Genomic DNA, 11,377 nt, shown 5'->3' with positions numbered 1-11,377 from the left:
AATTTGGAGCTGAGTGAAGGAGCTGAGTGAAGGAGCTGAGTGAAGGAGCTGAGTGAAGGAGCTGAGTGACAGCTATGGGAAAACGTTAACCCTTTGGCCTTTACTACCGACGGAGACTGTTCATAATACAGTTTTATAGTAGCTCCTCCCCCCCCCCCCCCACACACACACAAACACACACACACACACACACACACACTACATATACACTCTGTTGCCTATACTCAATCGTTACCTATCTACTGCTTTACACTAATCATAACAGACTGTTAACCTTTTGGCTACCTCAACTCAACCTATAGTCTACCAATATAACACAATATGATAGCCATGTACAATAACACTGTGTACACATATTTATCTATATCCCTATCATGAATATATCTGCATATATTCCTGTTTACATACCTGTATACGTACCCACTCTGTGCACTGTACACGTTGTATATAAATCTATGTCTGTATATATCCCATACATTATTACTAGTTATACCGCTGGCCAGTATACTAGTATATACTACCATAGTGTATTTATACTTGTATCACTGTACATAATAATACTGTACCTACATCAGATCAAGACATTTACTCAGTAACTTTGTTAAATATATTCCATTGAATCACTTGTTACACTGTATATTACTGTATATACTGTATATTACAGTCAGTCCTGTATATTGTTGTGCACTTCACTGTATATTACTGTATATACTGTATATTACACTTCACTGTATATTACTGTATATACTGTATGTTACGAAGGATCAGATTAAACCGAATATATATATTTATTACTTGATATATATTGCATAGTATTTGTATATCGTCTGATATCCCTTGTATATTCTTTGTACATATACACGGAATATCCCTTTTACCTAGTACAGACCATAATATTTCGTTCTCCTATTGGACAGCGATCCACTAGGCGCCACGGCCATACCCCCCAATGTCTAGTTCAAAGTCACCGCCAAAGACATGCCTGGACATGACCGGCTCTGCGCAAGAATACGAGACAGAAATAAGGCTGGTACTAGTTTGTTCACCTAACGTATAAATACGGCGCAGGTGAATACAGAAGTACTGTTACCCAATAAGTTGAAGCCTCACACCACGATACAACGTGCTGTGAAGTGGGCCCGTTTTGCCCCAAAATAGAGCCTTGAGACCGCGTGCAAATTGATAGCTGAAGTGTCAGAGTTTAACGCTGTACCGTCGAGTTCGACCTATTCTATTATTCAGTAATAGTCTATTTATGTATAGTGTATCGTGCGGCTACCGTTCTACAGTGACCAGCATTACCAACGCTTCCTCGTACCTAGCTAGTGTGCTCATCCAGGCTGGGCGGCTTAACCTGGTGCCGTCATCCGAGGAGCCCTAGACGAGGACCGTGTGGATATGTACACTGGATAACCTACCCGACGACTACAGAGCCCTTTTCGGCTGGATTATATTTGCTTTGGTCCGGTATCTGATGGAGCGGAGAATCGTCTACACCCACAACTGTGTGGGATTTACCCTGTGAGGAGCATCGTCGAGCCCGCCTCTAGGACGCCTGAGGCTGGCTAGCTTTCTTCCATGCTGCACCGCATACCGGAGAATAGCTGCTGCTTTCGTCTGCCGATCAAGGGAGTAATGTACCGTCTCTCGTAGCTGGAGCTTATTGATTCCCCGGTGATCCAGACTTTGCATTCGAACATTTCCTCCCCCTGCTGGCCTACAACCGGAGGGACCCTACTAGTATCTCCCGCTGCCCTACTAGTGTACCATAGATATAATTCTTGTGATACAGGTGGTATTCATTATCTCCTGCGTAATATTCTAATGGACTTACGCTCTTGACCTATTCATGCACATTCTTCGCCTTACAAGCGCGACTCTAATTCTCAAGTAATGTAATACAATCTTTAGTGCTGCTAATAAATATTATTCTAACCAATATTGTTGTGGAACCGTGTCATTGTGGAGGTGTTCATCTCATATACCTGTGTACTGTATGGCCAGTAGTAATGTACATAAGACAGTAGTGGTTTAATGATACCATACTTATTAATACAGTCAGGGAATTGTACCCCTCAGTTACAATTGGTCCTTCGAGCCGGAGGGTAATTAGCGTAATATTAATATAATATTAATATTAACATGGCCGATGATGAACACTCCACAAACGGTTCTCCTAAGCTAGATCGACCAGAGCGCAGACGGCAGCCACCTCGTTACCTAGAGGACTACGCTGTCAGTCTACTACCTAGCTTTATACAGACGTTAAACGCGGAAAAAGCGGATAGTAAAAGTATGTCAAACCCTACCGACCAGGCGACCCCGCCAGTAGAGACCCTAGTGGGTTCTAACGTAACTGACCAAGCTCACGGGGGGGACCAGGAGGGACCTGACATGACTTTACCCCTCGCCAACGTCAACGAGGTAGTCCCTGGAGAGCTCCAGGATAAAGAAAGCCCTCCAGGGACGGAACCCGACCCACTACCAGAAGAGACGCACACCCAGGAGATGGACCTCCTCGGAGCGCGACAGGAGAACGGATCTCCAACGAGCACTGCCAGAAGCCGATCACCTCCGCCTGTGTCTTCCCCCAGCGAAGCGGACAAGATGCTGGCGCAGGCAATCATCGCCACCCTGGCAGCCTCCACCGAACGCGATCGACTTCAAGCGCAACAGACGAGCGAGCGCGAACAAGCTGCAGACAAACGAGAGCGCCTTCACGCGCAACTCCAAGCGCAAGCCCTCAGTGAACGCGAACATTCTGCAACCGAGCGAGAGCGCTTCCAGGCGCAACCAAGGAGTGAAGACGACCGCATAAGACTGGAGACCAGACGCCTTCAGACGGAAGAGAACATTGAAAGAAGCCGCGCCGATGCACAGTGCGCCGCCGCCAATGCACAGCGCGACGCCGCCCATGCCAGCGCCAATGCACAGTGCGCCGCCGCCAATGCACAGCGCGACGCCGCCCATGCCAGCGCCAATGCGCAGCGCGACGCCGCCAATGCCCAGCGCGAAGCAGTGCGCGACGCCGCCCATGCCCAGCGCGAGGCAGAGCGCGACCGGCTGCAGGCGCAGCTGATGGACAAATTGATTGCATGGCGACACCCCCTCTCTCCGCACGGAGCTCCCGGAGATCGTCACGACAAGGGTCTAGGACACATTCCCCTACCCGACCAAACGACCCGGGACCCCGCCAACAGGAGGATCCTGTCCACGTCTCCGAACCCCCTCCCCGGCCGGTCCATACGAGACCCAGCAACCGGGAAGAACCGGACCACGCCGAGAGACTGAACAGAAGACTCCAGGACCTAGCAGAGGAAGAGTTCAAGTTCAAGTTCAAGTTTCTTTAATAGTTGTCATACAGAAGTACAGAATACTTTCATACAAAATGCTTCTTACTGTTACGCTCCAGAGACTGTGCTAGACAAGATAGTATCAAATAACATAATATAGCATGTAATTTAGAAGAAGAAAAATGAGGTCACAGTGTTCGGTATAGACATATGTACAATGTTCTGAGTTACCATATAATATACAATACTATGCAGTGTACTAATGTACAGTACTATCTAGTGCAAAGCAGAAATGGGATGAGGTACAATTTTAGGTACAATTTACAGTAAGGTGTACGAGTTGTAGTGCAATCCTTCATCAATAAATATAAAGTGTGGGGAGTGGGTGCTACAGTGTGTTTGTTTAAAGTGGGTGTGTGCTATAAAGTGTGTGGAGTGGGTGCTACAGTGTGTTTGTTTAAAGTGAGTGTGTGCGTGTGGATGTGTGTGCTATGTGCGTTTGGTGGTTGTTGTTGTGTAGTGTTCATTCATTGTTCGTTTAGCAGCCTGATGGCCTGGGGATAGAAGCTTCTTCTGAGTCTTTCTGTGCTCGCCTTGAGACTCCGGTATCGCTTGCCTGACCGCAGCAGTTCAAAGAGGCAGTTGTTCGGGTGACTGGAGTCTTTAATGATTCTCTTAGCCTTGCCCGTGCAACGCTTGTTGTAAATGTTCTGGAGGGTGGGGAGCCCCCCTCCAATTGTGCGTTCGGCTGAACGTGTCACTCTTTGTAGTCTGCTTCGGTCTTGTGCAGTGCTATTCCCAAACCAGGAGGTGATGTTGCCGGTCAAGATGCTCTCTATTGTACATGAGTAGAAGTTCTTAAGGATCTTCTGACTGACTTGGAACTTCCTTAGGCGCCTGAGGAAGTAGAGGCGTTGTCGTGCCTTCTTCACAACACTGTCAATGTGTGTGGTCCATGTCAAGTCCTCGGATATGTAGGCTCCGAGGTACTTAAAGCTGTTGACTCTCTCAACCGGTGCCCCGTCGATGCTGAGGGGGCTGTAGTCCTTGACCCCCGACCTCCTGAAGTCCACAATCATCTCCTTTGTTTTGCTGACGTTCAGGGAGAGGCTGTTTTCCTGGCACCATCCCGCCAGGACCTTGACCTCTTCCAGGTAGGCCCTCTCGTCGTTGGCAGAGATCAGGCCCACCACCACTGTGTCGTCAGCAAATTTGATGATTGTATTGCTACTCCGCTGAGCCACACAGTCGTGTGTGTACAGGGAGTAGAGGAGGGGACTCAGAACACAGCCCTGGGGGGCCCCTGTGTTGAGGGTGATGGATGAGGAGGTGCAGTTGCCTGCTCTCACCACCTGGGGTCTGCCAGTCAGGAAGTCCAAGACCCACTGGCAGAGGTCATAGCCCAAGCCCAGGTCCCTGAGCTTGGCTATGAGTATGGAGGGGACTATGGTATTGAATGCCGAGCTGTAGTCGATGAATAGCATTCTCACATAGTTCCCCTGCCTCTTGTCCAGGTGTGATGCTGCTGTGTGCAGCACATGGGCTATGGCGTCCTCCGTGGACCTGTTGGGGCGGTATGCAAATTGCAGGGGGTCCATGTTGATGGGGAGGGAGGAGCAGATGTAGCCCTTTACTAGCTTCTCAAAGCACTTCATGGCTATGGAGGTGAGAGCTACAGGGCGGTAGTCGTTGAGGCAAGCAGGCTTGGATTTTTTGGGTACAGGGATAATAGTGGACTTCTTCAGGCAGGTGGGGATGACAGCCTGTTCTAAGGACAGGTTAAATATGTCAGTGAATACTGGGGCCAGTTGGTCGGCACAGACTTTTAGGACGCGGCCGGGGATGCCGTCCGGACCTGCTGCCTTCCTGATATTCACTTTTTTAAAGGTCCGCCTCACCTCATGCTCTGTTACCCTGAACACTGCGCCTCCATCAGCAGCCGACCCCCCCCCCCCATTGCCGTGGCTTGTGAGCTGGTGTTGTTATTACCAGCATCAAACCTCGCATAGAAGGTATTGAGGTCATTTGCTAAGGAGATGTCACTGTTCAGTTTGAGGGAGGCGCCTTTGTAGTCTGTCATCGTTTTGAGCCCCTGCCACATAGCTCTAGAGTCAGCTTGTTCAAACTGGAGTTCAATTTTATCCCTGTAGCGCCGTTTGGCCTCTGACACTGTCCTCCTTACGTTGTATCGCGCCACCTTGTGGTCATTCATGTTGCCTGCCACTAGGCCGTCGTTGTATGCTTTGGTGCGCTCTCTCAGAGCTTCACGGACGGATTTGTCTACCCAGGGTTTTTGATTTGGGTAAACTCTCATTGTGGTAGTGGGGATTGCTTCTTTCACCCTAGTACAAACATAGTCCAGCACTGTCTCCGTGTAGACATTAATGTTATCTGTGTCGCGGAACACATTCCAGTCTGTGCCGTGAAACACAGACCGGAGCGTCTCCTCTGACGTCAAATCCCATTTCTGCACCTCTCGCGAGACTACAGGAGTACTTTTAATTCTCTGTTTGTACTTTGGTGAAAGAAAGATTGACGCGTGATCTGATTTACCAAAGCCACTATCAGAATGAGCCTTGTAGCCACCTTTAAATTGCGTGTAACAGTGATCTAGGATGTTACCGCCTCTGGTGTTGCAAGTCACATGCTGATAGAAGTCAGGTAATACCTTTCTCAGATTGGCGCTATTGAAATCACCCAGCACTAAAATGGCGGCGTTAACGTTCGCCACTTGTATTCTATTTACCTCGTCGTGTAGTCTGGAGAGCGCAACCTTGTTGCTGGCTTGCGGTGGAATATACACTCCGATCAGGACGATCGCCGTTAACTCCCTCGGGAGGAAGAAAGGACGACACTTGATGGTTATATATTCCAGTTCTGGGGAGCAGTGGTTGGATAATTCCTTCACGTTAGTTGGATCGCTCCAATTTTTGTTAAACATGAAGGCAATACCTCCTCCACGTTGTTTACCGGACTCTGCTGCTGTCCGATCCTTGCGATGGATAAAGAAGTGATCGGCTGCTTGAATTGCGTGGTCTGGAACCTCCGGTGTGAGCCACGTTTCGGTGAAGCAGAGAACGTTGCAGTCCCTAACGTCTCTTTGATATTGAATCCTTGCTCGGATGTCATCCAGTTTATTGTCAATTGATTGTACATTGGCTAGCAATATACTGGAGGAGGAGGAAGAGGAGGAATGTCAAGCCGACCAGCAGCAACGTACTCTGGACCAGGAGGCCCAGTACAGCCCCGACCAGCAGCAACGTACTCTGGACCAGGAGGCCCAGTACAGCCCAGACGTCAGCCCCGAGGCACTGCGCTACAAACCCCCGACTCAACTCACGGGTGAGTTTGACGCACCGCCAGCCCCGAGGAACAGCACCTGGGTACCCGGGCTTCGGTACCCACCAAGTACCAGCCCAAGACGACACGCACAGGGAGACTCGCCCAGGAGGCCTCTCCCCCAACGCTCACCGATGTGCCAGCCATCCATGGCATCGTACCTTGGCACACCGACGTTCCCGGACTTCACACACGAGAACCGAGCACAGTACACCGAGCTACGAATGTGCTTAGAGACAATGATGTCCGATGTACCAGATGAAACGTACAAGTATGCTATCCTACTCAAGCACCTGAAGGTGCCCAGAGCGCACAATATAGCGCTGGCATATTCCAACTCTACTACCCCATACACCGCGGCTCTAGTAGCCCTCGACCAACGTTATGGACGCTTATGGGACTACGTGATACAAGAGATAAGAGACATCGACCGTCTCCCCCCAGCCAGAGACAACAGAGCATTGGATGACCTCTCTATCAAGGTACAGTCCCTGGTAGGGATGCTGGGGTCCCAAAAGGAAAAAGGGATATACGAACTGTACGCTAACTCTAATGTAGAAAGAATCTTATAGAAGCTCCCTCCCGCCCGACAAGAGCGTTTTCGGCGGCAGAGAGACCACCGCGACCCCAACGGCCCAGAGGCATCCCTCCTAGACTTATCTGACTTCCTCGCGAGAGAAGTCAGCAGCCTACGACTGGACACGTTCGTGTGGAGTGGACCAAGCCCAAGACCAGGACCTCGGGGATCAAATGATAACCGCCGGTCGGTGACCGTTATGCACCAAGCCGAATCAGTACCGCAGCACAAGAACCACAACACCCCCTCGACGAAAGAGGAGTGGAAGATTGAATGCCAGTACTGTGAAGGGGAACATCGGCTGTATCAATGCGACACTTTCGGGAAGCTGACCACGGACGAGGTGAGTCAGTGGATCAAGGACCACCGCCGCTGCTTCCGCTGCGCGCGCAGCCATATGGCAGCTGAGTGCCGATTGAAGAAGAAGTGCGGCAGGTGCGGCGGCGCCCACTTGGAGGTCCTGCATGACATCAACAGGCGTCCGCCAGGACAACAAAGTGGGCCCGTCACGGTAATGTACCAGGCCGAGGCGGTGGCACCAGTACCGAAGACCCACCAGACCGCCCCCTGGTGTCCCGACTGCTACAGCAGACACTGGGAGTCACGGTGCTACTCGGACGACCGCGAGTCGGCACCACTCCAGAAGATCCAAAGCAACCGACCAACAGGAGTGCTCCACATTGACCAGCATAGCGGGACCCCCCGAGTGCTCATCAAAGTGGTCAGAGTGCTCCTGAGCTACGAGGACAAGGTCCTGGACACTTACGCCGTCCTGGACGATGGGTCTGAAAAGACTCTCCTCCTCGCTTCCGCCGCAGCCCAGTTGGGCCTGCGGGGTGCCAAAGGTACCATGACCATACGCACCATCAGAAGGGACCAGAAGACCATAAAAGGTGAAAAGGTCTCCTTCAAGATAGCAGCGGTGGACCAGCCCGAGAAGCAGTATAGTATTACCAACGTCTTCACCAGCCACAACATAGGCCTATCACAGTACACCTACCCCATCCCACAGCTGATGGCGAAGTATGTGCACCTACGTCAACTACCTATACCGCTTATCGACGGCGCCACACCGACCCTGCTCATCGGCTCCGACCACGCGGACCTCATTCTCCCAATTGAGGCGGCCCACATCGGACCCAAAGGATGCCCAGTCGCGGTCCAGACCCGACTGGGGTGGACGCTCCAGGGCCCCCTCTACGGACTTGACAGTCAACCCACGTCTACACGCTGCCTACACACAAAGGCGAGCGACACCGGCCACTCCCTCGTACAGCCCGTTGAGAGGCTATTGACATTAAGCGAGAGGCCTGTGAGAGAACCGTGGGCACAAGAGGGAGTTCGGAACTCCACCCCCCTCAGCTGCGCTCCAGACGTAGCTGACCTCGAACCCAGCACCCCGAGCGACTCCTTGATGGGGCGGCCGGAACCGGCCCCTCCTCAGACGGGGTACAGAGCAAACAAGAGAAACAGACGGAGGAGGTGGAGGCGCAGCCAAGCACAGATCAAAGCAGTCTCAGGCCCGCTTCCTCCTAACCCCCCTACCATCCCTTCCAGCCCGTCAGAAGCGGGTCAAGGACGGGGACAACTTAAAAGTGGACACAGTCGTCGTGATCATAGACCAGTCACTACCCCGAGCTGCGTGGCCGGCCGGCCGCGTAAGCAAAGTGATCACTGGTGCCGACGGAAAGGTCAGAGCGGCAGAAGTGCTCGTCCAGGGGCGGACATACACCCGACCCGTGGCGAGGCTGATAGAGTTGCCAAGGCTCCCCGACTCGCTTAATGACGACCATGACCCACTGACTTTGTGAACTGCCCTACCCTCACAACGGACATTGAGTAGTGGACAGTGCGGTTAATCTGTCTCTGCTTATCTAATTAGGTGCGGACTAATTAGGAGGCGGCTGTTACGAAGGATCAGATTAAACCGAATATATATATTTATTACTTGATATATATTGCATAGTATTTGTATATCGTCTGATATCCCTTGTATATTCTTTGTACATATACACGGAATATCCCTTTTACCTAGTACAGACCATAATATTTCGTTCTCCTATTGGACAGCGATCCACTAGGCGCCACGGCCATACCCCCCAATGTCTAGTTCAAAGTCACCGCCAAAGACATGCCTGGACATGACCGGCTCTGCGCAAGAATACGAGACAGAAATAAGGCTGGTACTAGTTTGTTCACCTAACGTATAAATACGGCGCAGGTGAATACAGAAGTACTGTTACCCAATAAGTTGAAGCCTCACACCACGATACAACGTGCTGTGAAGTGGGCCCGTTTTGCCCCAAAATAGAGCCTTGAGACCGCGTGCGAATTGATAGCTGAAGTGTCAGAGTTTAACGCTGTACCGTCGAGTTCGACCTATTCTATTATTCAGTAATAGTCTATTTATGTATAGTGTATCGTGCGGCTACCGTTCTACAGTGACCAGCATTACCAACGCTTCCTCGTACCTAGCTAGTGTGCTCATCCAGGCTGGGCGGCTTAACCTGGTGCCGTCATCCGAGGAGCCCTAGACGAGGACCGTGTGGATATGTACACTGGATAACCTACCCGACGACTACAGAGCCCTTTTCGGCTGGATTATATTTGCTTTGGTCCGGTATCTGATGGAGCGGAGAATCGTCTACACCCACAACTGTGTGGGATTTACCCTGTGAGGAGCATCGTCGAGCCCGCCTCTAGGACGCCTGAGGCTGGCTAGCTTTCTTCCATGCTGCACCGCATACCGGAGAATAGCTGCTGCTTTCGTCTGCCGATCAAGGGAGTAATGTACCGTCTCTCGTAGCTGGAGCTTATTGATTCCCCGGTGATCCAGACTTTGCATTCGAACATTTCCTCCCCCTGCTGGCCTACAACCGGAGGGACCCTACTAGTATCTCCCGCTGCCCTACTAGTGTACCATAGATATAATTCTTATGATACAGGTGGTATTCATTATCTCCTGCGTAATATTCTAATGGACTTACGCTCTTGACCTATTCATGCACATTCTTCGCCTTACAAGCGCGACTCTAATTCTCAAGTAATGTAATACAATCTTTAGTGCTGCTAATAAATATTATTCTAACCAATATTGTTGTGGAACCGTGTCATTGTGGAGGTGTTCATCTCATATACCTGTGTACTGTATGGCCAGTAGTAATGTACATAAGACAGTAGTGGTTTAATGATACCATACTTATTAATACAGTCAGGGAATTGTACCCCTCAGTTACACTGTATATTACACTTCAATGTATATTACTGTATATACTGTATATTACACGTCACTGTATATTACTATATATACTGTATATTACACTTCACTGTTACATTACTGTATATACTGTATATTACACTTCACTGTTACCTTACTGTATATACTGTATATTACACTTCACTGTATATTACTGTATATACTGTATATTACACTTCACTGTTACCTTACTGTATATACTGTATACTACACTTCACTGTATATTACTGTATATACTGTATATTACACTTCACTGTTACATTACTGTATATACTGTATATTACACTTCACTGTTACCTTACTGTATATACTGTATATTACACTTCACTGTATATTACTGTATATACTGTATATTACACTTCACTGTTACCTTACTGTATATACTGTATACTACACTTCACTGTATATTACTGTATATATTGTATATTGCGCTTCACTGTTACCGTACTGTATATACTGTATATTACACTTCACTGTATATTACTGTATATACTGTATACTACACTTCACTGTATATTACTGTATATATTGTATATTGCACTTCACTGTTACCTTACTGTATATACTGTATATTACACTTTACTGTATATTACTGTATATACTGTATTTTACACTTCACTGTTACCTTACTGTATATTACTGTATATACTGTATACTACACTTCACTGTATATTACTGTATATACTGTATATTACAGTAGGTCCTGTATATTGTTGTGCACTTCACTGTTACATTACCCTCTCTCGTTAGATGCCTGAAAAAAATCCTAGGGGAAACACTGTAATCTAATCTAGTAGGCTAATATAATATTTTGTCTGTAATGGGGAACAAAATCCTGTTAGATTTGATTCGATTAATAGATTAGACCGTTTTATTAATCCCTGTGGGGAAACTCATTTGCCACCTAAAAAC

Source organism: Notolepis coatsorum, assembly GCF_963971535.1.
Source record: "Notolepis coatsorum genome assembly, chromosome: 14".
Lineage (NCBI taxonomy): Eukaryota > Metazoa > Chordata > Actinopteri > Aulopiformes > Paralepididae > Notolepis > Notolepis coatsorum.
The sequence above is the reverse complement of the archived record's forward strand: the minus strand, read 5'-3'. Positions refer to the sequence as shown.